This window comes from Pan troglodytes, chromosome 7, assembly GCF_028858775.2.
Source record: "Pan troglodytes isolate AG18354 chromosome 7, NHGRI_mPanTro3-v2.0_pri, whole genome shotgun sequence".
NCBI lineage: Eukaryota > Metazoa > Chordata > Mammalia > Primates > Hominidae > Pan > Pan troglodytes.
In genome coordinates this window covers 117,410,428-117,437,843 of record NC_072405.2, presented here as the reverse complement: position 1 = coordinate 117,437,843, position 27,416 = coordinate 117,410,428, and the positions used below count along the sequence as shown (strand labels likewise).

Here is a 27,416-nt window from a genome sequence, read left to right as displayed (position 1 = left end):
ACGTTGAAAAACTAATTATCAATTATTAGAAAGGATAGGCTAGATTATGCTACTGCAGTGGTATTTAAATTTTAACTTGCGTCAGAATACCCTAAAGGGATTATTAAAATACAGACTGCTGGGCTCCATCCCCACAGTTTTTGACTCAGCATGTCCCAGTGAGACCTGAGAATTTGCATTGCTGTAAATTTCTTGTTGAAGCTACTGTTCTTGGTCTGGGACCACACATCCAGAACACGTATGATAATTTTAACAAATATGTTTTCAAATCCTTGTGGCATATTTGCACAACAAAAAAAAAATTGTCATACATGCTACTTGTCCACCTAAGGTAGGCTAATGTCGAGAGGGAGGTTTCTGTTCCAAGTAGTCACCCAGGGACACAGGCCAGGCTCCATCTCTGTAGCTGGATCCTCTAAATCCCACCACATCTTTGGTTGCCAAAGAAGGAGAAGAGAGACATGGGGTCCTCAAGGCCAGTCTCCTATGCCTTGGCTTAGAAGTGATGTATGTCATGTCTGCTAAGAGCCTACTGGCCAGAACTAGTCATATGACCCTCACAGCTTTATGAGGGTCATAAGATGAGTAAAAGAAACCAGTCGCAAAGTACTGCATATTATATAATTTCATTTATATAAATGTCCAAAAAAGATAAATCTATAAAGATAGAAGTAGGTTAGAATTTTTCTAGAATTAGGTAAGAGGAATGCAGAGTGACTGTAGACTCCATTTTCTCTAACTGAAAACAAATTGGATATTAGTGAGCTCTAGTTCTCTAACAAACATTAGAATTGCATGTTTAGGGTAATTAGCCTCAGTCTTTTATGGAACACAAATGATCTAACTATACAGAGTTGATAAGCCTTAAGCCTGATAGTGGCTGACTAGAATATAGTTGTGTGAATACTAATTTTCTATGGTTATCAGAATAGTGTGATACTGGCATAAGGATAGACGTATAGATCAATGACATAGAACAGAGAGCTCACATATTTATACCTTTGCATATGTGATCAAATAATTTCTCACAAGGATGTCAATACCATTCCACAAGGAATGAACATTTTCTTCAACAAGAAATGGGAAAATTAGTGCTGGGAAAACTGGATATCCACATATAAAACAATGAAATTGGACTCTTACTTTGACCATATACAAAAATTAACTTAAAACTGAATAAAATATAAGAAAACATAGGAGAAAATCTTCATGACCTTTGATTTGGCAATGATTTCTTAAATAAGACACTAATAGCACAGGTAACAAAATAAAAATTAGATAAATTAGACCATCAAAATCAAGAATGTTTGTGCAAAGGATATCATCAAGAAAGCAAAAAGACAACCTTCAGAATGGAAGGAAATGTTTACAAATAACACATCTGACAAAGAATTAATATCCACAATATATAAAGAACTTCCACCACTCAATAACAGAAAAATATAAATATTTTAATATTTATATTAAAATATAGGCAAATGACTTGAATATATATTTTCCCAAGAAGATATACAAAGACCAATAAGCACTTAAAAATATGTGCAACATCATAGCCATTAGGAAAATTCAAATCAAAACCACAATGAGATACTGCTTCATCCTTATAGAATGGCATAATAAAATACAAAACAGAAAATAACAAGTGCTGGTGAACATGCAGAGAAATTGAAACTGTCATACATCACTAGTGGAGGTGTAAAATGGTAGAGATGCTGTTGAAATGTTTGGTGGTTCCTTAAAAAACTATATGACTAACAATTCCAAGAGAATTTAAAACAGGTACTTTAACAGAAACATATACTCCAATATTCATCTCAGCATTATTTACAATGGCCAAAAGCTGGAAACAATCCAAATGTCCATCAACAGATGAACAGATAAACAAAATGTGTTAAGTACACACAATGAAATATTATTCAATCATAACAAGGAATGAAGTTATAATACATGCATAACATGGGAAAATCTTAAAAACATCACACTAAGTGAAATAAGTCACATACAGAAGGACAAATATCGTATGATTCCACTTATGTGAAATATCTAGCATTGACAAATACACAGGGATAGAACTTAACTTAGTGGCTACAAGAGAGGGAAGTGGGGAATTATTGCTTAGTGGTTTCTGTTTGGGATAACAAAAAATTGTAGACAGTAGTGATGGTAACACATGTTGTGAATATAATTAATGCCACTGAATTATACATATAAAACGGTTAAAATGGCAAATTTGATGGTTTTATGTTTACCACAAAGAAAAAATTGACATTATAGTGCCTCTGTATCACAGTAAATATTATAGTGATCTCATTTAAAAATGAATATCAAAACTGTGTCGAATATGTATATATATGAGGGCATGTATATACCAGAACATGGACAATACTCTCAAATAATAGGAGAAATTATCTTATTTTTCCTCTTATTATTAGTAAAAACATTTATCCTGTTATTATTTTATCAGCAGTTATATTTAATGATATCATTGAATCATATGTCTATTACTCAAGCTGCTTTGAGAAATGCCAGATGGATTGTGATGGTTAATTTTACCTCTCAACTTGACTGGGCTAAGGGATACTAAAACATTATTTCTGGGTGTGCCTGTGAGGGTGTTTCCAGAAAAGTTTAGCATTTGAATCAGTGGGTTGAATAAAGAAGATTTGCCCTCACCAGTGTGGATGGGCAGCATCTTATCCATTGAGGGCACAGATAGAATAGAAAGGCAGAGGAAAGGTAAAATCTCTCTCTTCTTGAGCTGAGACATTCCTGCCCTGGGACATCAGAGCTCCTAGTTCTCAGTCATTGGGACTGCGGGACTTGCATCATTGAGAGTTACACCATCAGCTTCCCAGTTCTCAGGGCTTCGGACTCAGACTGAGTTACACCACTAGCTTTCTAAGTCCTCCAGCTTGCAGACAGCAGATGGTGGGATGCCTTGGCTTCAATAATTATGTGAACCAATTCTCATAATAAATCTCCTCTCATATGTCATATATATAATGTATAATCCATGTCTGTTTCTCTGGAGAATGCTAACTAATACATGGAATCAGGTAGAGAATCAACATAAAATGGTTATGAGCACAGATTGTAGCTGGAGTACTTAGCTAGATTTGGATCTCGACTCTGTCATTCATTACCTGTTTCATCTTGGGTAAGTAACTCTGTCTCACTTTCCTCTTTTTAAAATGGGGCTAACAATAGTACCTGCCTCTTACATTGTTTTAAAATTTAAGTGAATTAATACATATGAAGCACATAGAACAGTGTCTGGTTCATGGTGAATGTTATGTTTGTTAAATAAAGTACATTTCCCAACACAGTGGCCAGGTGATTTAATCTGGAATAGCTCACAGATTCTCAAAGTACTGTAATGCTTCTGTAGTTGCTATAGTGGTAATGCCAATATCATATCCCCTTTCTTGAAAGAAAAATTTCACTGGGGTTACTACAGTTTGGAAAGTCTTTGTATGGCAGTGAAATGACGTAATCACATTTGGGAAAGAGAACACAAATGATCCATCAGAATATCTGAGAAGGATCCAAAGAAAATACAGTTCTCCCCAGCCCTTCTCACCTAGGTAGGTGGGAAATGATGCCCAAATCTCTCTCCTGTCAGGGGATGGGAGAGATGAACTCTGCTTCTCCACCAGGGTTCTGCAGGGTAAATACTGGAGGAGGAGTCTCTCACCAATGTTTTTAGGAACACTGAAATCCCAGGAGTCAACTGAGCTAAGTTGAGAGAGATTCTCAACTCCAATTAGCCAAAAAGCCTGGGAGGTGGGAGTAGGGAGGGGTAGCCAGGGATTCAAAAGCCAGAAAAAGAAAGTGAACCAAACAATAACAAGTCGATTGTTAACAGGAAGAGATCTAGGTCAATTTCTTGTAGTTTTATTGCTGTCTGAAATTTGCTTTTATGTGTAAACCACAGCTATGGAACTAGGAGGCAGATTTCGTCGTTTGTTCATTCAACAAGCATTTAGGCATGTACTGTACCCTGTTGGGAACACTGTGCTACACATGAAATGGGGTGTAGGACCTTCAGCTGCACCAATACATTATGGCTAAGAAGGAAAAAAAATGTTGGAGACGAGGGACCCCAGGGAGCTCTAACATTATTGCTGTTGTTTTTCAAAGGAAGTGTAAAAGGATACGAAATATTTCTTGCATGATGTCCTAGCAAGAATTCTTACACCTAGTTTGGAAAAAAAAAAAAAGAAGAAGAAGAAGAAGATAAAATCAACTGTGGGAATAAAGCTCTTTTGACCTTGTGACTTATCTAAGCAGAAAGTTGCTTCCCTTGATGTTGGGTAAGATGCCTTGTTTGTACTCACTTGATCCCTGGACTTCTTTACCCTCCCTCTACCCCCGATCTGCCTGAAAATAGTTAAAAGGCAAAGCAGTAAATCAGGAAGTCTCCAAACACAGCAGGGTTCACTTTACAGTACATCAGGGTTAGGGTTGAAAACTGAAGTCGTCTAATTCCATTTTCAAAGCTGAACATCTAATGGTGGATTATCATTAATGACAGACAGCATGGTGTCAAAGGGTTGTGCCAGGTTCCAGACCTTTTCATGCTTTAAATTCCTATGTTTAGTCAAAGGTTAACCAAATCATTGCTGGTAGCAAACTGCTGCTTCAGTGTACTGTGGGTGGCCTGTCTCTGCCACTGAGTCAGCCATTGCTGATAAGGAAAATAATCCACGGAGTTCATATAGATACATTCCTTGATGTTTACCACTTTTCAAAAACTGTAACAACCAGCACATGGGAAATTGGGGCTGGAGAGGCTATGTCATTTTATCTTCAATTGGAAACTAATTTGGTGATTTGAATATAAAATTGTTGCTTTGTTAAATCATGTCTTTGTGTGTTAAACAAGCATTACTAAGTCTTAGCAATGTGCCCAACGCTTTGTTAGCTCCTAAGTATTTCCTTGAATACAAGAATCCTGTCCTTAAGCCTAGACACATGTAAACAGCATTCAATTCATTGTGATAATTATTTTATTCACAGAACATAAAAAAAGGTTTCAAGAATATAGCAGAGAGTAACTGCTGGCCAGAATCAAGGAAGTCTTTATGGAGGAGGTAATGTTGAAACTTGGGAAGAAAAGTAGGGGTTTGCCAGGGTGAGAGAAGTATGCTCTAGACGAGATAGTAGAGATAATACAATAGCAAAGAGCTTGGTGTGGTCAGGAGACGCTGAAAATTGTACATGTGTCTCGTATAATACAAATGTCCTCAGTGTGGTAGTTGGGTGGCAGGCTAGGGCTAAATGAGGCTGCAAAAGTTAGGAAGACCGTAAAGAACCTTGAATGATATTTAAGGAGTCATCACTGTACCTGCAGGCGAGTAGTTCTCTACTCAAGCACTCCTGAGAATCACCTGGATGACTTTTTGAAATACACATTGCTGAGCCCCACCTGCAGAATTCCTGATTCAGCAGGTCTGAGTGGGGTCAAGAATGTACACTTTCAGTAAGTTCCCAGGTGATGCTAATGCTGCTGGTCAGGGGATCACACTTTGCAAACTATTGTTGGTAACTGGAAGCCAGAAGCAGGTTTTATTCCTAAAAAGAAAATTTAAAGTATAATAGTATTTGATATGGTTTGGCTGTGTCACCACCCAAATCTCATCTCCAACTCTAATCCCCACGTGTTGAGTGAAAGCCCTGGTAGGAGGCGATTGGATCATGGGGCGGTTTCCCCCATGCTGCTCTCGTAATAGTAAGTTCTTGCAAGAACTGATCATTTTATAAGTGCCAGTTTCCTCTGCTCTCTCTCTCTCTTTTCTGCAGCCTTGTGAAGAAGGTACTTGCTTCTCCTTTGTCTTCCACCATGATTGTAAGTTTCCCGAGGCCTCCCAGCCATGTGGAACTGTGAGTCAATTAAGCTTCTTTCCTTTATAAATTACCCAGTCTTGGGTATTTATTTATACCAGTATGAAAACAAGCTAATATGGTATTTAAATGGTAGAAAGAAAATTCAAGATGGAATGGATAAATTAGAGTATGAGGTTGCAGAGAAATAAGACACATAGTCCATTTATTGCCATTTACTGCATGAAGCACTCTGTGTTGAGAGTTAGATTTGTAACTTTCATTTAAAATACTTACATAATTGCCAAGTCTTACGCATAAGGCTTTGATTTAGCTGAGTGTTAGAATCATAGTTAATAGGTTCTGGAGGAGAGGAAGAGCTGAAGGATAGTGTTGGTCCTGGCATGGTAGAGTTGCAGCTCCCAGGACCAGCTGTTGGCTGCTGGTAGGACATGGAACATTTCCAATGAGGTGAAGGGAACTTCAGCACAGCAACCTTTTCATTAGCTGTGATGTGGGAAGGGAGACTGGCCCCATCACCTCACAGAGGCTCCTAAATCCTCCGAATCAGGCACCTTGTCAGCTGCAACCAAACCTCACCTTCTGAAAGTGAAGACAGGTGAGTTGCCTAGACACAGCTTGAAATTTAAACTCTTCATCTTGGCTTTTTGACTTCTCCTTAAACTAGATAACTTCAGGTCCCACTGCTTTTAGATATACACTTGTTCTTGAGAACCTGGTTATCTGACAAGACCTCTAATATGCCATCTTTGGTCCCACCTTAGTGCTTTTTCCCATACTTGTAATGCTCTTCTCCTTTCCTGTCAGTCATATCCTTCTCATCCCTCAAAGCCAAGCTCGTATTCTTCTTCCTTGAACCCTTTTTTTAGTTTTCTAGCCTGCACTGATTCTGCAAATTGTGAAATACTATAACCACAACTGACTTATAATTCTCATAATTTAGTAATTAACTATGCACATTTCTAACCTCTATTCAGTGTTTCTTTATCAGTCTTAGTTTCTCAGCCAGACTGTCAACTTCTTGAAGTTGTCTTCTATACTCAGAAATTATCAAGGTGTTCTGTACAGAAAAGAAAACCAGACCTGAAATGCTGATTCATAGTGTCAACGTAAAGAAGTACAGTTAAATCCTGAATCAAACATGTACTTCAAGTGGCACATGAAAATGCTGTGGCAAATAACCTAAGATAGAATAATGTAACCTACACATATCCGATGAACATCCCATGCACCCACCCTCTTTGTACTTGGCCTTTGTGAGCACCTCCATCTTCTGATTGCTTGTCCTCATTCTTACAGGCATTTGTCTTCTCTTTGCTTTCAGGAATATTCTTTGTCTTTTGTTAGTTTTAAGCTTCTGAATTGCAAACCATAGGAGGAGGCAGGAATAGTACAGATACAGAATTTTGAAATTCTAGACTCCAGGAAAGTGCATTCTGCACTCCTACCTCATCTTGCTGCCCCTGTGTCTGGGACTGGCTCCAATTTGGCTTGGCTCCTGGAGTAAACGGTGCCAAGATCTCCTTTTCCCTAACAGAAAACTACTCTCTTCCTACAACAGCATTTTCTTGTAGATCATTCCCAGACTACCTTTCTAAGCCAATCTTACTACTCCCTTTGTCTAGACCTGCCTTTTAAGCTTTCAGATATTTTTGCCCAAGTGTTTCACATTCTGCAAACATATCATCCTATAGACAAATATAAAGATTGCTATTTGACCCCAAGGCCATGCTCCTATCTTGCTTGTCATTATTGGTAGTAGGAGCAACAAACCACTGCAATTCTCACAGGCAGCCAATGTGGAGATCATTTTAACTCTTTCTCTTAGTTTATTTTTGTCCTCTGTTCTTTGTTCATAATATTTGCAATATATCCCGATTTGCAGCAAGAGGAGGAACCCATACCTTGCTAAACACATGGAGGAATTATATGTAACACTGGCCTCTCTTTTGTGTTGTCCATTTAATTTGAATTGGTTTTTCTGTCCATAGTAAATGTGGTTTCCAAAGACTCTAACAGGATTAGATTCTCTCTCTCTCTCTCTCTCTCTCTCTCTCACACACACACACACACACACACACACACACTCCATTTCTGTAGAGAATTTATAAACTCTTAAGAGTGGCTTAAATGTTGGCCACACATGTATCCTTATTTGGACTCTTTGCCTTCTTCCTTCTGACTCCTGAAATCAAGTTGGGCATTGGATTACTTCAGCTCTTTCATTCTAATTACCTCTATACTTCTATGACATTCTGAAATCTAGAACAATCTTTTTTATTGAGTTAAAAATTATTTTAGGAGCCCTGTCCTTCAAAGAAAATCAAGAGTTACCCAAAGCAGCCAACTTGAAATACTAATCTTAAAAAGCTGGGTGTGTGGCGGGGGGGTACATATTGATTATTTCTAAATTTTCATCAATAATCAACCTAGACTAACCCAACTATATTTTAAGCTGAATCTACTTTTAGATTCCAATTGAAACCTTCTTTAGATTATGTGGGGAAAATAAAAGAATCATGGCCCAAATGGTCTGAAAACTTGGAAAAAATATCTTGAGATAATGGGAGAATGGATAGTGGCAAGTAGTTTTCTTCCCATTTCTTTATGTGTGCTATAATTTTTCATAACCAGTACAAAATAGTACTAAATATATATAAAAGAATAAATTAACATCAAAATAATGCCTAGAAAATTATAGCATATGGAAATGTTCCTACTGATTCCAAAGTCTGCTGGATTCTCAATTCAAGATGCTCTAGTTTAATTTTCATGTTTTGAAAACATAACTGAGGATGCAGCCAAAATACATCATGAAAACTACATTTTGAAAATCTTGTTAATTTATGTTTCATTTTAGAAGAAAAATTTGTTTCATTTTTTTAATGTATTTCCCTGAGTCTTGTCAAAAGGGTGGTATTGATTACAATGTTTACTTACACTTTGGAATCTCTCTAAACTTTAAACTCAGCTTAAAAGCAGGATCATGTATCTGTTCTTGAGTAAGTATAAGGCAAAGTTGCTATAATCAAATAATTTTAGTATTCACATTAAAAATAAAAATAACATTGAAGTCATTTTAGGTAGACAATTTGCAAAGGCTCCCGAGTCCATTAATAATTGCACATTCCAAAATCTCTGAAACTTTGATTGATGCATTGATAATACTTTCTTCTGTTTTAGATAAAGAAACTATTGACTAAAACTAAAGCCAAGTTTTGCTTTTAAAATATCTCCAGTGAATGTCAAGCTATATCATAGCCTAATTCATACTGCAGTGCATATCATGAACATTGTACCAATCATAAATCCCTACTTTAAATCTAGATTTTATAATGACAGCTCTGCTTTCAGTTATATTGTTGGCAAGATTTCTCTGAATACTGACTACAGGGATTACAAGGTCATTGTTGGTTCCAATGAATCCCATAAACTTGTGAATAAGAAGCCCTTAATTTTCCAGGGCTTTAAGTGTCATGATAAGGAATAGAATATGTCAATAACCTGCTCTGTAGGTTTCCTGTCTTAGATGTCTGGATTTGATCACATCTCGGGTAATAAATTTGCCTCATAATTATTTAAGGAAGATCACTTGGAAACATGGATGGCCAAAGGAACTCTTAATATTTAAAGTTACTTGGAACCATTAAACAAATTTATTAATATTGATCAATTTTAATTAATATTAACCTCAGGAAAACAAACCAACATTAGATGATTTTGAGCACTCTCTTGATTATTCATATTACTAATGCTTGATTAGTTTGTCCAAATTGTCCTTTCATACATGAGCTTTAACTGTTCCTGAACATCAAGTCTGATTCAGATGGCAGTAAGAAAAGGTACAAAAGCTTTATCCACATCAGAGTCCTGATTAAGAAGCTAGAGTTTCACTGACACTATGAGTTCCATTATTCTTAACCTGTGAATAACAGCTTCCATAACCATTTAAATGACATCCTACTCCTCCCAGTATGTACCACTGACTCAGCCTTACCCTTCTGGTATACATACTTGATTCTCATTGCTTCTGTGTCTCTTGCCTTCAATATGTTTCCTTTTTCTTTCTTAAAAGTCAAGAAACTTCTGATAGCCTCAAATCCAGGGTGCCATTTCTTCTATTTTTAACTCCTTGACCCTTTAAGCTATGTGTATTACTCTTTATGTGTCACTGGTGTGTCTCTTATTCTCAGAGAGGCAGAAACAATGTAGTTTTTTATTAGTACTCACACACAGCCAACTGTAATACTCAGTATGCAGTAGGTATGTCACATATGCTTGATGAATGAAGAGATAACAATGCAATTTGGAGAATCTTCCCAAAAGAGTTATCTTGCCCACTCACCCTTGCAGTTTGTTAACCCTCTATGAAAACAAATATTAATGAATTATATTATTACATCCCCCACTCTCCTTTATAATCATCCTTTGCAATAGCAACTATATTGCCCAGGTATAGGTACTTGGGGAGAAAAGGAAGAAAATCAGGAAAATGGCTGATTTAGGATTCATCTTATTGCTTAACAATCATAATTTATAATGTGATATTAAGAGTTTTTAGGGAGATATATAGCTTGAAATAATTTATTCTGTTTATTAAATTATTTTAAAAACCCAGGAAATTATGCTTACTACCAAGCTTTGCATTTGATTTTTCTAGCTCTGTCATTTCTAAAATATATGTGCAGAAATATTCTTCTGGAAGCCTGGTATTCTGGTTTCATAGACGGGAACAAAGTAAAGTAGGCTGTTGAATTAATTGGAGCTGAAACAAAAGGCTTCCTGAACCTCACTTGTTAATCACTGAAATGAAAGGCCAATTCAAAGATGTAACACAACCCTGTCAGTCGTCCAGAGCTGCTTGCATTGCCACAAATTCACTTATGACTCTCCTGGGAGTACCACTGCTGTGAAACCTACAGATTTAGAAACTGCCCCTCAGTTCTGCTCAGCACAGAATGCAAACATTTGACTCGTATGGCACTTGTTTGTCAAATGAGCCAGGACAGGGAAATTGATGAGTGTACTAATTATTCTTGAAAGAGCCAGAGAAGAGTGGAGAACATTCATGAACTTAAGATAATGAAGTGAAGAGCAAGGGAATGAATTCCCCCCAATTTTAAAAGGCTTCAGATTCACAGACAGCAAGGCTGGTGAGCAGGACAGGGATTTCTCAGTTAGAAACAGTCCTCCTCCTCTATTGCAATCCTGACATCTCCCTTGCAGATTAAAGCAATTGGAGCATAAATTTTTGGAAATTGTGAAATTTTTTATTTTTTTTTCCAGCATTGAATACCTATGTGTAATAGGGAAATACAGATCATAACTCCTTTGAGTAATCACTTGTCTTCTTAGTTTTTATAAAATTAATGCTTTTTCTCCTAAGTACCAAAGCGGAACACCACGGTAGTTCAAATGGTGGAGCCTCTCAGAAAAAGGCTAAATTACTATTTAACATAAACATACAAAGGGACAATCCTGAGCCTAAGTGAAATTACTCTGGACTTTTTAAAAAATGAGTCAAATTTGGTTTTTAAGCCACAGATACTTGCCTGCATCAAAGTTACAAGTAAAAAATGTCATAAATATGAGCTAGAATTAAATTTTTGAGTTGGTATACTAATACAAAGTGGCAATGATTTTAAGCTCCTTGCAAGGAAAATTAAAATATTTATATCTTCTACATCCTTTCTCCAGAAAATAAAGAAGACACTAGAAGAAAAAACCTTCAAAAGAGAAATATCTTAGGTGAGTAGGCACCCATTGCCATAAGAGGACACAGTGGACTTTACCCAGGGATATTTGCATTTTTAACTGGACATGGTTAAAGATTGAGAAATTTCCAAGCCTAAAGAAATGAAGCCTTATGTTGGGAAATCAAGTGGTATGACTTACCAAGATGGAAAGTATTTGAATGTGTGCTGGAGTATGATGAGCTATCCAATGTCCATAAAATCATACCAATGAGATATCAAAAAAACTGATGAAAGTTTACCATGTTTACAGAGCACTGTTGAAGGTTCTATAAGAGCTTGCACTAGCCTTCAAAGAGCATTTAATTTAGTAGTGTTACAAGAAACACACAGAAATCTGATGAGAAACTGGTTGGTTTAAGACATAACATAGAAAGAGATGTTATGTGAGAGCACAAACATTGGAAAACCAATTCTCCATGCTGAAGTGGTCAAGAAAATTTATGGTAATTGAACATGCACAGTTGCTTGTTTTGCCTAATTGTAGAAACATTCCCACTGGCTGAACTCTGCTTTTCTGCTTTTAAAATGACTCTCAAGTCTTTCATTATTGATTTATTGGGGAACACAAACAATCCTGACAAATCCTCTTCTCCCATTTCTCACCTACTGTGTTACCCCCTCGACCATCATAACCCTCACAAAGGGTGGTTGATGTCACAAGAAACAGTTTAGCATAGTGTCCATAATTGTCTTTCTTTTATCCCCTATAAAATATTTCAGCTTCTCCAGTAACTCAGAGCTGAGCATATCCAGATAAAAGATAAGGTTAGATTACTAAAAAGAAACTAGAGTGAAGAATTATGATTGGGTGACCCCATTTGAACTAAGGAAATATATTGCAAACACACTCAACTAGGCCAGAAAAGACATGTTCTTCCCAGAGGCTTGCCAAAGCTGGTTGCAGTGCCAATACCTTTGATCTCAATGTTCTCCAGTAACTAGGATTGTGGCTTAATAAAATAGAATCCTATTGTCCTTGGTTTCTGAAAGTAAATACAGATTGTGGGCACCATCTGGGCATGCAGGTACAACCAAGTGTCCTTTGCACCCTATGCCCATCAAGCCAGGGCAGCACACTCTGTCTAAGGATGCCCTGAGGAATGCTTCAGATGCAGCCAAAGACAGGAAGCTGTTTCCCAGGCAGAATGGGTTTATTCAAGGGAAATCCTAGACTCAGGATTGTTCCTTTGCATGCTTAGCTTAAATAGTAATTGAGCCTTTTTCTGAGAGGCTCCACCATTTGAACTGGTAAATGTTCTGTGGTTATTCAATTTCACAATGACTAGGTCTGGATTACAGAAAGTTAAATCTAAACTAGGACAGAAAATTGACAATAGAAGCAATTCAGATAGATTCTTGAATTAGGACAGTGACTTAGTTACTCAGATCTTCAAGGAGGGTTTTGTTAATGTTTTTGTATTTTTGTTTCATTTGGTTTAGAGAACTGCTAGAGTGGCCAAGACTGGGTCCATGGAAGAAAATGGTATATACCAACTATCTCGGGTAGTTAATTGACATTTCCTTTTTTTTTTTAACATAGTGTTCACTGTGTTGAAATGGATACTTGAGGGTAAATTACATGGTATGCTCCTTTTTTCTTTCCAGTTAGTTCTAAAGCAGGAAATGATAGACTGTTCTATTTCCTTGCATGTCAGAAGAGAAATGTCAAGCATTTTATTGGCTAGGAAAATTTCTGCCCAGTTTTGTGGGCCCAAGGGACCTTAGATATAAGAAAGACGCAAGCTGAAAGTGAAGAGTACATAAAAGAGCACTGTTCTTAGAAGACTTCCTGAGAGAGTGATTGGCTATACTTTATCTCTCTTCTGCCATTTAAATCTTCCCCTCTTGTATTTTCTTTGAACTTTGGGCCATAACAAGCCTTCAGACTATTCTGCCTCTCAGAGGTCCCCAGATGTATTGGAGAAGCTGTGGGTTCAGATGTCTGCAAGTACCCTCACTTATTTGCCATACTAGCCCATTGTTTAAAACTGCCATGTTCTCAAGTATTTTTTATTTTTTAATAGAAAGGCCATTCCATTTGTTGGAAGATTTTTCTTACCAAATATTGGAGAGTTAAAAAGAAATTTCCCATATACAGCACTTCAGAAGGACCCAAGTCATTCACAGACTGTTTATGACTACAATTAAGTCTTCTCTTAGTGGATGATATCAACTCCAAACCCACACAAGCAAGCTGAGTTCCATTCAAAGCAATAACAGCACCTACTCTGTGCTTTCTCTTCTCTTCTGAAAACAGCTTAGCAGCTTCACAGTAATGATGTCTTCAAAGAATTCTGATGAGCCAAGGACTGTGAGCATAGGGCTGATCTCCATCATACCTAGTGCAGCTCTGCCTGATTGCACAAAACACTTATGCAGTTTCCCTTTCAAATGAAATTAGCATAGATGAACGTATAATTTCTGAGTAATTTGCCAGGCCTTCCCCCTTTTTCTCATAATAAAGCTATTCTATTCACCATCTTCAACTTCAAGGATATCATTTTGAGCTAAATAAAATTGTAGAAATATCTACTGATGTTTCTACTCTAACTTCATTTATCAGTCTTGGATATATAAAGTTTTGTTTGGTGCCTTATCAATTAAAACAGCTAACATTTTCAGAGTTCTAGCCAAAGCTGTTAGCAGTCTTACTCTCCATTTGATATCCAGAGATGCTTAATCCCCACTTTGGGTAGATCTCACTCCCCTACCCACCACTGATTTTGAATAGAAAAAGGATTATTTTGCAATTTTCCTGCTTGGACTTTGTTTCTCTCATTTTAAAATTATACTTTTTTTCCCCTCTTTTGAAAACAATATTTTCTATCACTATCTAAAGAAATGCATGTTTCAACACATCAAATCTTATCTCAGGTGTAAAAATGTGTATTTTCCTCAAAATGAAAAATGAAAAATTATATATAATTCATGCTTATTAGTTTGTCAAAAATTAAAAAGCAGGATAAATTATTTATGAATGTGTAATTGGTACACTCTTTCTGAGAACAAACAAAAGATATGTAATAAAAGCTTTAAAATACACTTACATTTTAAGCAACTTCACCTTAAAATCCTTATCCTAAAATTACTATTAAAAGCATGGGCAGGCCGGGCATGGTGGTTCATGCCTGTAATCCCAGCACTTTGGGAGGCCAAGGTGAGTGGATCCCCTGGGATCAGGAGTTTGATACCAGCCTGGACAACATGGTAAAACCCCACCTCTACTAAAAATACAGAAATTAGCCAGGTATGGTGACTGGCACCTGTAATCCCAGCTACTCAGGAGGCTGAGGCAGGAAAATTGCTTGAAATCGGGAGGCATATGTTGCAGTGAGCCGAGATTGCGCCACTGCACTCCAGCCTGGGCGACAGAGTGAGACTCCATCTCAAAAAAAAAAAAAAAAACTAAACATGGGCAGATAGATAGATGAGCAAGGAAATTTGCTGAACCATTACTTATAAGTCAGATCTTCTACAGCAGGAGATTCAAGTACGCTGGTTATGTTCATGGGATAAAATATTATATTGAGCATTAAAAAATTATGTTTTAATGTAAAATTATACTTGTAAGTAAAAATTAAACAGACTATAAATCTGCACATATGGAATGAGCATATATATATATATAGAGAGAGAGAGAGAGAGAGAGTCATGCACATATTTATACTGAAATGAAAAACTGCAACTGTAGATAAGTAAATTGTTTTCTATTTTTCAAGTATTAAGTAATTTTTTTTTTTTTGAGATGGAGTTTCGCTCTTGTTGCCCAGGCTAGATTATAGCAGCGCAATCTTGGCTCACTGCAACCTCCGACTCCTGGGTTCAAATGATTGTGCTGCCTCAGCCTCCCAAGTAGCTGGGATTACAGGCATGTGCCACCATGCCCGGCTAACTTTTGTACTTTTAGTAGAGACGGGGTTTCACCATGTTGGCCAAAATGTTCTAGATCTCCTGATCTTGTGATCTGCCTGCCTCGGCCTCCCAAAGCCGAGGGATATAGGGTGGCCTATATCTCTTTTTCACAATAGATCACAATTATAACATAATTACCCTATTTTAAAATGTACAGAACTATTCTATAAGCATTTGTAGACATAGAATATAAGTATGAAAAGCTAATAATTTGCAGGTTGCAACTTTTGAAAACAAGTCCATCTTCTCACACTGTAAGAGCAAGATTAAATAATTTCATATAATGTATTATGTTTTTTGAAAATGGATTAGTGACACTGCTCTAAAAACAGAATTTTCAAGCCTTTCTCAACAGTAGAATAGCTTTCTTTAAATAATTTAAAGAAATTGTTAAAAGAAAGCTATTCTCTAATATTGAGTCATTAATATACAGTACTTCTTTTCAAAATACTGTGGCTATAAAAGTTTGCAGTGTGTATGTGTGTGTATGTGTGTGTGTGCAACTGTGTGTGTGTAGTCATTGTCTGTCTTCAACTAATTAACAAAACTAACCAGATCTGTGAGTGTTATGAAGACGTCCTAAAGGCAGACAGCAGTTGCTCTAGGTTAATGCTATTGCCCTGTTTAAAGCATGTGCACAAAGGCAAATTATCAGCACTCTTTCAAACCAACAAACATAGTAATACATAAACAATGGGCCTTCAATAAAGAGCTATTAACAGCTATTTAGTGAGCCTCTACTACAATCCTAACTCTGTCTTACTCCTTCCATAGAAAAAAAGAGGTTTAAGAATGATTACCTTCTAAACTCAAGATTCAAATTTTAACAAAAAGTAAAGAGAAGAACAAGTGAGAAAGCTAGTAGCAATGCAAGCATGCTTGAGGACATAGAAAATTCATGGAAATCTGCAACATGAAAAAAATCAGAGAAATCGTCAAATCGGTATCAGAAAAAGGTTATGGGAAAAGCCAAACATTGGTTGAATTTGAGCTGACTGGAGGATGCAAACTACAGCCGCAGGTCCAGGCAGGTAAAAGCAAATGTGCAAAACAGGCCACTGTAAGACTTAATAGACAGGGATGGAGACAGTGACAACATAGAGAGGGGACAATTGCTTCTCTTTCCCAGCAGGTTGTCAAAAGGTCATGAAGACCCAGTGTTGGCAGGTCTTGGGTTTTCCAATGCCACTTTTTTGCCTGAAGACAAAAGGGAATCATGGCTAAGATAGTGATGCCAATTGATTCTAATTATAGAGTCCTAGCCCCTCTGTGAGACAGGGTTCCATCAAAAAAAAAAAAAAAAAAAAGCATAACCCCTAGGAGATGTAAATGTAATATTTACTATGGGGGTTTGGCCATGTGTAATTATCAGAACTGGTTACATAGTCAATTTTTTTTTTAGATTTTTTTTTAATTCAAAAAACAAAAAACAAAAACAGGATACATGTGCAGAACGTGCAGGTTTGTTACATAGGTATACCTGTGCCATGGTGGTTTGCTGCACCCACTGACCTGTCCTCTAAGTTCTCTCTCCTTACCCCCGACCCCCAACAGGCCATGGTGTGTGTTGTTCCCCTCTCTGTGTCCATGTGTTCTCAATATTCAACTCTCTCTTATGAGTAAGAACATGTGGTGTTTGGTTTTCTGTTCCTGTGTCAGTTTGCTGAGGATGATGGCTTCCAGGTTCATCTGTGTCCCTGCAAAGGATATGATCTCATTCGTTTTTATGGCTGCATAGTATTCCATGGTGGTGGGAATGTAAATTAGTTCAACTATTGTAGAACACAGTATGGCAGTTCCTCAAGAATCTAGAACCAGAAATACCATTTGACCCAGCAATCCCAATTCTGGGTATATACCCAATGAAATATAAATCATTCTACTATAAAGACACATGCACATGTATATTTATCGCAGCATATTCACAATAGCAGAGACTTGGAACCAACCCAAATGCCCATCCATTATAGACCGGATAAAGAAAATGTGGTACATAGTTGATTTGAGGCTATTGTTCGTTGTTTCTGTGTCTGGTGCTAGAATCAGAAGTTCAAAAAGCAGGACATTAGGAAGGAAGAGTGGACTTGAGAGGAAAGCAAGGGAAATCTGGAACCTGTGAGGCTGAACTGGAACCCTTAAGGAAGAAAAACCTGCAGTGGCCTCTCACTGCTCCCAGGCTTCCAACTTCAGTGAAAGAAGTGTCCTGCAGGAGAAGCTGTGGGCTGGGTTGCTGCCCTGCAAACCAGCTGAGTTCGCATATAAGCAATAACTTGTGCATTGCAGCAGTGCTTTGGACTCTCCTCTAACCTCCAAACATAAAAAGATAGCTGCTGCAATGGCAGCCGCTACCTGATCCTCTTTCAGCTCTTCTATTCCTCTGACAAATGTGTTTTAGCTTTTTGATGAAAGGTGCCAGTTCTCCTGCAAAGAATTCCCATCATCAAAGTTGGGGGTTTGGAAGAGTAGAAGCAACTTAGATAAGATGATAAACAATGTCAGTTCTGGACTTTACTCTTTACTGGAGTAATTCTAGGCTAGACACTTAACTTCTCTGGGCCTCAATTTTCTCATTAATAAAATGGAAGAATTAGGGTGGCCTCTAAGTTGGCAAGCCTAGAAAAACAATGCCTGTGAAGACGAAAATAATATGCGAAAATTGCACTGGGAGAGGCTGCTCACATCTTTGCATGGGGTATGTAAAAGTACCTAATGAAAGATCTGAAATTAAGCTCACAGGCCAATTCAAAGGCAACAATATGAAATAAGGAGAGGTAGGACGACAAGAGTATGGTGAAAAGAAGAGAATTAGGAGCTGAGAGACCTGGACTCTTGTCTTGACTTCATCAATGACTACTTGACCTATAAACACAATCATTTAACTTCAGAGGACCTCAGTTTTCTCCTCTGTGAACTAAAGGCATGACGTGGTGTTGCTCATCATTGGCTGCACATTGGAATTCCCTAGGAACCTGTAAAAAATATTGATGTGCAGATTCCATCCCTGGGGATCCTGATTTCATTGGTCTGTGGTGTGGCCTGGGCATCAGGATTATTTAAAGCTCCCCAGATTCTAATGTGAAGCTAAGCTTGAGAACTCTTTGTTAGGGATTGCTTGGAAAACGGCCGTATGATTTAAGGGTGGTGGGAAGACTTTCCCCCTCCTCCCCACCACACACATACATGTCCACCACAAACCTGTCAGGCTGCATGACATTTCATCCTTAGAGATTCACCCCATTGAGCTTTGAAGGCTCTTCATTACTTATGAAAATTCATATACTCCTGGTAGATGTGACACCTTGAACTTATAATAAGTATATCTTACCCAGAATCAGAAAAACTAATTTGGGAAGAATTTCAGAGGTCACGAGTTCAAGCTGGCAAGTATTTTTATTATGATTTTTTTTAGATAAGAAAAGTGAAGCCCAGAGATGTCTTTCTCCAGCATTAGGCTTTTCTGTAGTCATTCATTTTGGTATGTATGTGGGAAGGGAGTTTAATTAATGACATCTTTCTTACATAACCTTTTTTTTTTTTTTAAAGGCTTTGGATTGTACTTGTGTGATCATGTCTTTTTTCTTTCTTTCTTTCTTTCTTTCTTTTTTTTTTTGAAACAGGGTCTCACTCTGTCACCCAGGCTGGAGTGCCGTGGTATGATCACAGCTCACTGCAGCCTTGAACTCTCAGGTGAGGACTACAGGCACACCACCATGCCTGGCTAATTTTTGTATTTTTAGTAGAGACAGGGTTTTGCCATATTGCCCAGGCTGGTCTTCAACTCCTAAGCTCAAGCCACCTGCCGGCCTCAGCTTCCCAAAGTGCTGGGATTACAGGGGAAAGCCACTGTGCCTGGCTAACCATGTATTTTTAAAAGCCATATGTGCTTTTATCTCAACCTAGAGTTTTAAATCCTTTCTAGATGGGAGTCACCATGAATGACATTTAGCCTTTAATATGCCTCATTTATCTAAACAAGCATTTCCTGCTCTGTGTTACTGTTCTGTAATTGCTTCCTGTGATCTACCTTTTACTCTTTCTACCTTTCATCTTGATCCATGATATCTCTGTTATGCTGGCCAAAAAGAATAAGTCATTGCAAATTCAAAAGCAGAAAGATCTCCCCTTTATATCAAAAGACATAGACAGCTGGCACGCAATCTACATGTCTGTTCTCAAAGACATGTTGGGCATTTTGCCTCTCTGGGAATCGTTCAGGTTGCCATAAAGTGAATGGAGACAAGTCTATAAATTTGTAAAATGTTAAATAAGTCAATCCATAAAAGTAAAGTTCTAGTCTGTTTAAGCTTTGGTTATGCTAATTGGAGGACACCCTTTCTCTCCCCTTTAATTAGCATAGTCTGTCCAAATCAACCTGTCTGAATCAAACCCGAGGTATCTTTCTACCAGATGTTGGTGAAATGATGTTTGCAAAGGCATGACCTCATCAAAGATTCCATTCTATAGGAAGGGATTCTGAGGGATTCACACAAGCAGGAAGTTACAAGCAATATATTTATTATTCTTTGTGACCTAAATTATAATTGGAATAACGCAAACCTCCTTGTCAAAATTCCATTGCTGGTTTATGTCTCCATTGGGGAATTTCTGTCTGTACGAAAATAACTGCAAACAATTAAATAATTTTTAAAATTCTCACAAGTTTTGATGTTTCTCTCCCTTTACTATCTAAAGCATAAAGATGAGTGTAACATTTAAGTATATTATATGTTGCTTATGTTAAGACTTCTTATTTACATAAGGGACATTGCCATAATATGTTGATTTGAAAAAGTATTCGATATGTTACATGTTCCAGCCTGAGAGAGAAGAAACCTCTTAAGATGTTTCTTAGATATGAATATTATTTCCTAACTTACCAGACTAATACAATTATTTTTTAAAGAACTAAACAAGAAATAAAAATTTTCACTTATATCTGTCCAGGAAGAGAAAAAATTACATTACTTTCACTTGGAAAAATTACTAAAATGATCTACTATTTTAAGGCTTAATATTTTTGAAAGTCTCAGGAACTTTGGGAATTTTGGAATTTATCCATAAATTAATAACTTTCAGCATGAATTTCAATTTTCTCTTCATTTTGACTCAAATACTATGAAAACTGTTTTAATAAAATATGTTCTGTGAATCATACAGCGTTTTAAACAACAATAATTAACACAGAGTGATATAGTACTTCTGAACTCTATCTTTACTCTGCCACATACTGGTTGTGTAAAAATTAGCAAAATTACCTCTTCAAAAACAGTGGTATTCTCATTGTAAAATTCATGTGTGATGAAAAAATGCCTGACAAAATAGCAGCTACTTGAAAGAAAAAAGCATTTTTAAAACAAAACATGATTATCCATGAGAGCATTGTTACTTAATAGTGATCCCCATCCATTAAGGATTCCATCAAATTTCATCTTCTCCAGAACAACCCTCCCCAAGACTTGCCGAAATCTGGATCTTGCCACTTTCTTCTCATTCTTGAGATCTCTTCATACTTTGCTACTTAATTACATGCAACTTGCCATTATAGAAATCTTTATTTTTAAATATTTTCATGGAATCATGGTATCTAACATTATAGGGAGTTTATGAAATAGTCTACTTCTATAGAGAAGGAAGTGTTGTATATTGGTGCAGCTTTTGTAATAAGGGCTGTATGTATTTAATACTTTTAATTAGTTTATTTACATAAAACAGCTTCATCAATACAAAATTCACATACCATATAGTTCATCCATTTAAAGTGCACAATCCAGTAGTTTTTAGTATATTCAGAGTTGTGCGAGCATTACCACCATAAATTTTAGACTATTAGTATTACCCTGAAAGAAATCCCATACCCACTAGCAGTCACTTCCCATTTTGCCCCAGTCTTCCCATTCTTAGGAGATCATTAATCACTTTCTGTCTCAATAGATTTGCCTATTACTGACAATTAATATAAATGGAATTACATATATGTATATGTGTATGTGTGTGTATATTTATATATGCACAGACCACATTTTGTTTATCCATTCCTCAGTTGATAGACATTTGGGTTGTTTCCACTTTGGGGCTATCATGAATAATGCTGCTATGGATATTTATGTATAAGTTTTTGTAAGGACATATGTTTTCATTTCTCTTAGGTGTATTCCTAGGAGTGGAGTTGATGAGCAATATGGTAACTCTATGTTTAACCTTTTAAGAAACTGCCAGGCTGGTTTTTTTTTAATCATTTTGCATTCTCACCAACAACGGATGAGTGTTCTAATTTTTCCACATACTTGCCATCATTTAGTATTACCTGTTAAAAATTAAATCCATCCTAGTGGGCATGCAGAGGTATTTCATTGTGGTTTTGAATGTATCCTATGTTTCCCTGATGGATAATGATGCTGAGCATCTTTTATCTGTTTTTTTAATCACCTTTGGAGAATTGTCTCTTCAATTCCTTAATCCATGTTTTGATTGGGTTATGTCTTTTATTGTAAGATTTCAGGCTGGGAATGGTGGCTCAGGCCTGTAATCCTAGCATGTTGGGAGGCCAAAGCGGGAGGATTGCTTGAGCCTAGGAGTTTGAGAACAGCCTAGGCAACATGGCAAGACCTCATGTCTACTAAAAATTTTAAAAATTAACCAGGTTTGACAGTGTACATCTGTAGTCCCAGCTACTTGAGATGCTGAGACAGGAGGATTGCTTCACCTCAGGAGTTTGAAGTTACAGTGAGCTATGATCATGCCATTGCACCTCAGCCTGGGTGACAAAGCAAATCCTTCTTTCGTTAAAAAAAAAAAAACAACTTATTATACATTAGAAATACAAGTCACTTATCAATGCAGTATTTTCTTGCATTATGTGGGTTGTCCTTTCACATACTTGGTGGTACCCTTTAAAAAGCAAAATATTTTAATTTTGATGAACTATTTATCTATATTTCTTTCTTTGCTTGTGTTTTGAACGTCATATCTAAAAAGGCTTTACTTAACCCAAGTCACAAAGACTTACTCATATTTAATTCCTTTAATAATATTTTCACTATTTTTTAAAGTTATTTCTCAGTGGTTGCTTTAGGGTTTACCATATATATCTTATAGAAATCTCCTTCAGATGTATACTATGAATAACACTACTCAAATTAGATATAGAGTTGTGACTCCTATATAGCTCTTTTCTCCTCCTTCATTTTTTTATGCTATTGTTGCCATACGTATGATATATACATATGTTAGAAAGCCAATAATACATTTTTGTATTTATTATTTTGTATTATGTGTTCTAAAGAGGCTGACAGAAGGAAAAAGATCTAGTTTATATTTATGTAGTTTGTTATATTAATTTTAATTTTCTTATTTACTCTTTCGTGATCTCTTCATTTCTTTCTGTGGATTCAAGTTACCATGTGGTGGTATTTCTTTAATAAAAGTGGGTCCCCCTTCCAAATTCTTTGTGCTATTATTGTCAAATAGGTTATATTTCCATATATAGGCCAATAACACTGTGACTTTAGATCCGTTAAAAGAAGAAGGAGAAATATGTAGTTTTTACAATCTTTTATAACTACCTATATAATTGTTTTCACTGAAGCGCTTCAATTTTTACACGCGTTGAATTACTGCCTGGTGTCACTTGCTTTTAGCTTGAAAGAACTTCCTTTAGTATTTCTTGCAATGGAGGTCTCTAGCAAAATGTTTTTAGGTTTTGTCTGTCTTGGAATGTCTTCATTTTGCTTTCACTTTTCAAAGATAGTTCTGCTGGATATCAGATCCTTAGTGATCATTTATTTTTCTTTCAGCAATTTTAATATGTTATCCTACTGCCTCTAGCCTTCATTGTTTCTAATCAGAAGTCAGTTGTTAATATTATTCTCTTGTATGTGAGGAGTTGTTTTTCTCTTACAGCTTTCAAGATGTTCTATTTATGTTTGGCTTTCATCATTTTCTCTGTGATGTGTCTGTGTATGGATCTTTTCCATTTATCTTATGGGGAATTCCTTGAGTTACATGAAGTATAAATTAATGATTTTCAGCAAATTTGAGTATTCTTTTTTTGATTATTTTCTCTACACTTTCCTCTTTCCACTCTGACTCTACCAACAAACATGGCAAGCTTAGTGCTGTCCCACATTTCTCATTTTTCTTTATTATTTTTTCACTTTATTAATTTTTCTCTGTTCTTCTGATTACATCATCTCTCTCTACCAATTGTTCTTTAAGCTTATTGATTCTTCTGCCAGTTTAAATGTACTGTTGAGCCCCTTGAGTGAATTTTTCATTTCACTTTTACTTTTCAACTCCAAAATTTCCATTGGTTCTTTTTATAATGTTTCTCTTTATTGATAGTATCTATTTGTTGAGACATTATCATCATATTTTTTTTCTTTAATCATGGTTTGCTTTAGTTCTTTGAACACGTTTGTAATAGCTGCTTTGAAGTCTTTGTTAAGTCTGACATATGGGCCTTCTTATGGTAATTTCTGAATGTTTCACCCCACTCCCGTCTTCACCCACATGCATATGAGTCATATTTTTCTGTTTCTTTGCATGTCTCATAATTTTTGTCAAAAATTGATATTTTAGATAAAATAGTGTAACAGCTCTAAATACTGACCCTCCCCACTCCGTATACCAGATTATTGTTTATTTGTTTAGTAACATGGCTGGACTATTTTAGTGGTGTCTGTATCTCTAGCAGTATGAAGCCTCTGATGCTGCACCTCACAGGGCACAGCCTTGGACATGTGCACAGGTGCCCTGCTATGATAGTAATTTCAGCAAGGTCTCTTTTTGTCTTTTTCCCTGATCTCTCTTAACTATCTGCCTCTTTAGGTATCACACCCAGTTGTTAGCTTCTATTTATTGCTATCTGATTACTCTATTGTTTTCAACATTTCCCTGGGACATAAATTGCTTCAGTCTAATCCAATTAAATTTGAGCGTCTTTGAAGGGATACTTTTTGAGGCCAGACTTGGAGGTTAGTTCTGAACCTGAATAGTACTCTTTTTAGCTGTTCCTGTTCCTGATTCTAATAAATTAGCTGGACTTGTATAATATTTAGTTTGTTGTTCTCATGGAACTACCAGCCTCCTCTTTATTTCTTACCACCAAAATCTCATGGTTTCCAAAAGTGTTATTAGGCTTGAACTCCCCCATCATCTGTTCTAAATAAAGTCAGTTCCCTGAGGAGAGCGTTAGGGCCTTGTATTATTATGGCCTGCTTCTCCCTGCTGGGCAAAATCTCTGAACTTTTTCAACAGGATGGAGTTATAGCCCTGCTTTAAGAGCAGGCCACCCAGCAGGGACAGTGGCATCTAGTCTTCTTAACTTACCTCTCCAAGGACTGAACTTTTTCCCTGCAAGTGATCTCCGGTGAGGTAGACTGGGGCCCCAGCATTCTTGGCCTGCTACCCCTGGAGTACAGCCTTCACCCTGAGAGGGGCTTGGGTAGAGAAAGCCCTTTTCCAACCTCTTGGCCTCACTCACCTAGAATATAGCCTCTGTAGCACAAAATTGAAGGGGCTGGTTTCCTGCCCCACTTGGGAAATGCCAGGTTTTGAGAAATTGAGAAATGCTGGTTTCCTGCCCCACTTGGGGAGATACCATAGCTCTTAACTGGGAGCTTGGAGCAGAGGGCAGGAATCTTGGGTTCTTGGCTGTACTGACTTAGAATGGAGCTTCCATCACACTGAACTGACAAATTGATTACTAGAAAATAATTTCCATTAATAATTTTTCTGTGCTACAATTAATAGGGTGAGAATATCCCTTTTATTTTTTAACAGGAAATGACATTTTCATTTATATTACGTTATTACTGATATTGAAAATGTTTCCATTTTCTCAATATTGATTAGTTATTTATACATTTTATGCATGTCTATTGAAACTATTAAGGCTTTTCTTATTTTTAGTAGATATTTATATGATATAATAAAGATAAAAGTGACAAATATTTGCTAAGTGCTTTTACTTGTTTTACACTCTTTTCTTTGAACACATTTTTGACTAAGTAATTTGTATGCAATCACATTTATTCAGGAGAGCATCTATTTGATTTTTTTTTAGATGGCAGAAAAGAGGCCCATAATGCCTTATCTTAGAGGTCACAATTCTGAAAGATATCAGTTATTTTTGGGCCATGAAGTACTTCCTGGGGAGTGGCTACCCCATAATAGCTGTAGTAGCAATGTCTCCACTGAGATGCATGGGGCTGGTCTAATCCTCTCATGAGCATCACATCTCATCAATTCACTCTGTCTGGGAAACTCCCTACCAAGGAGCTATGCTCAGGGTCATTTCCAGTGGGTTGGGCAGATCAGCTCTCTCCATTACCGCATTACTGTTATTCATTTATTTATTTTATTTTTTTTACCCCAAACACTTTGAGAGCCATGATAGTCTATATTGTAGACTTCAATTTTTCTTCATCTTGGAGGCACATCTTTTAACCCGCTCAATGGTGTTATCTGGGGGAAACTAACCAGACAATGTAAAGAAAAGCACATTTCTCAATTCTAACTCTTTTTTTTTTTCATTCATCTGATTGAATGAGAACACATCCATTCATCTTGACTAAGATAAATTCTTCCTGCATGCTGACTATCTTGACTATTCCTCTTAGTAGGAGGGCGCCAGCATGTGCCCTCTAAAATGTGTAGTTCACCATCAATTATGAATCTTAATTGACAGTACACTGAGCTCTGTAGAGACAGCACTGGGGCACTTGAGACTTGAATGGGCACTGAGCAATTCTGTGCCTCGCTGAGGAAAGATAACTAAGCCTGGGCAAAGGAGGTCCTAAGAAGCCGAGAGGCAAAATGTCATTATATGCATTCTTTGCGCAAACTTGTCAGGAGGAGCTCAAGAAGAAGCATCCAGATGTTTCAGTCAACTTCTCAGAGTTTTCGAAGAAGTGCTCAGATAGGAGGAAGACTATGTCTGCTAAAGAAAAAAGAAAATTTGCAGACATGTCAAAGGTGAACAAGACCCGTTAAGAAAGAAATTGAAACCTATAGCCCTCTTAAAGGGAAGATAAAAAAGAAGTTCAAGGATTCCAATGTACTGAAGAGGCCTCCTTCAGCTTTTTTCTTGTTCTGTTCTGAGTATTGCTCGAAAGTCAAAGGAGTACATCCCGGCCTATCCATTGGAGATGTGAAGAAACAAGAGTTGTGGAATGACACTGCTGCAGATGACATGCATTCTTATGAAAAGAAGGCTGCAAAGCTGAAGGAAAAATATGGAAAATATATTGCTGTACATGGAGCTAAAGGAAAGCCTGATGCAGCATAAAAGGTAGTCATCAAGGCTGCAAAAAAGCAAGATAAAGTAAGAAGAGGAGGAAGATGAAAAGGATGAGAAGAAGGAAGATGAAGATGATGAAGATCATAATGAATGAGTTGGTTCTAACAGTTGTTTTTCTTGTCTATAAATCATTTAATCCTCCTGTATACAACTCACTCCTTTTAAAGAAAAAAGATTAAAATGTGGTGCTGTCTAAGGTTTATTTTCAAACTGCACAGTGTCTTTATTTTGTGTAATTAGCACATCACCAAATGTATCTTTAGATAGCTCTGTCCTGGTGGTAGTTTCAGTAGACACTAACCTTGCCTGGTACAGTATGGGAGCTGTAAATTGTCACGGAAATTTAAAGTAGGTTCTTGGTACACAGCACTGATTAATCGTATACAGGGATGGGGGTTTTCTCATCCCCATTTGTCTCAGATGCACTGAAATAATTACATGAAATTGTTCTGTTAACTACTCTGTTAACAGAGTAGTAGTAAATACTACTCTGTAATTGCAGAAAAAATTGTAGCTTTTTTTTGACATTCTGAATGCTTCTAAGTAAATATAGTTTTTTTGTTGTTTTTAAAAAATCTTAATTCTCAAGTTTTTCTCGGACAACA

General features: G+C 36.8%; 1 long non-coding RNA gene and 1 pseudogene across 1 annotated transcript; both read left to right on the top strand.

The window, feature by feature from the left end:
• The first annotated feature begins 5,796 nt into the window (after positions 1-5,796).
• On the top strand, positions 5,797-14,081 carry LOC134810901 (uncharacterized). The gene is made up of 3 exons (XR_010159648.1): positions 5,797-5,883; positions 11,542-11,592; positions 13,041-14,081. It is a non-coding gene; the product is annotated as an uncharacterized LOC134810901 (long non-coding RNA).
• A 2,344-nt stretch (positions 14,082-16,425) lies between these two features.
• LOC100609881 (high mobility group protein B1-like) lies at positions 16,426-26,905 on the top strand (annotated as a pseudogene).
• The last annotated feature ends 511 nt before the right edge of the window (positions 26,906-27,416 follow it).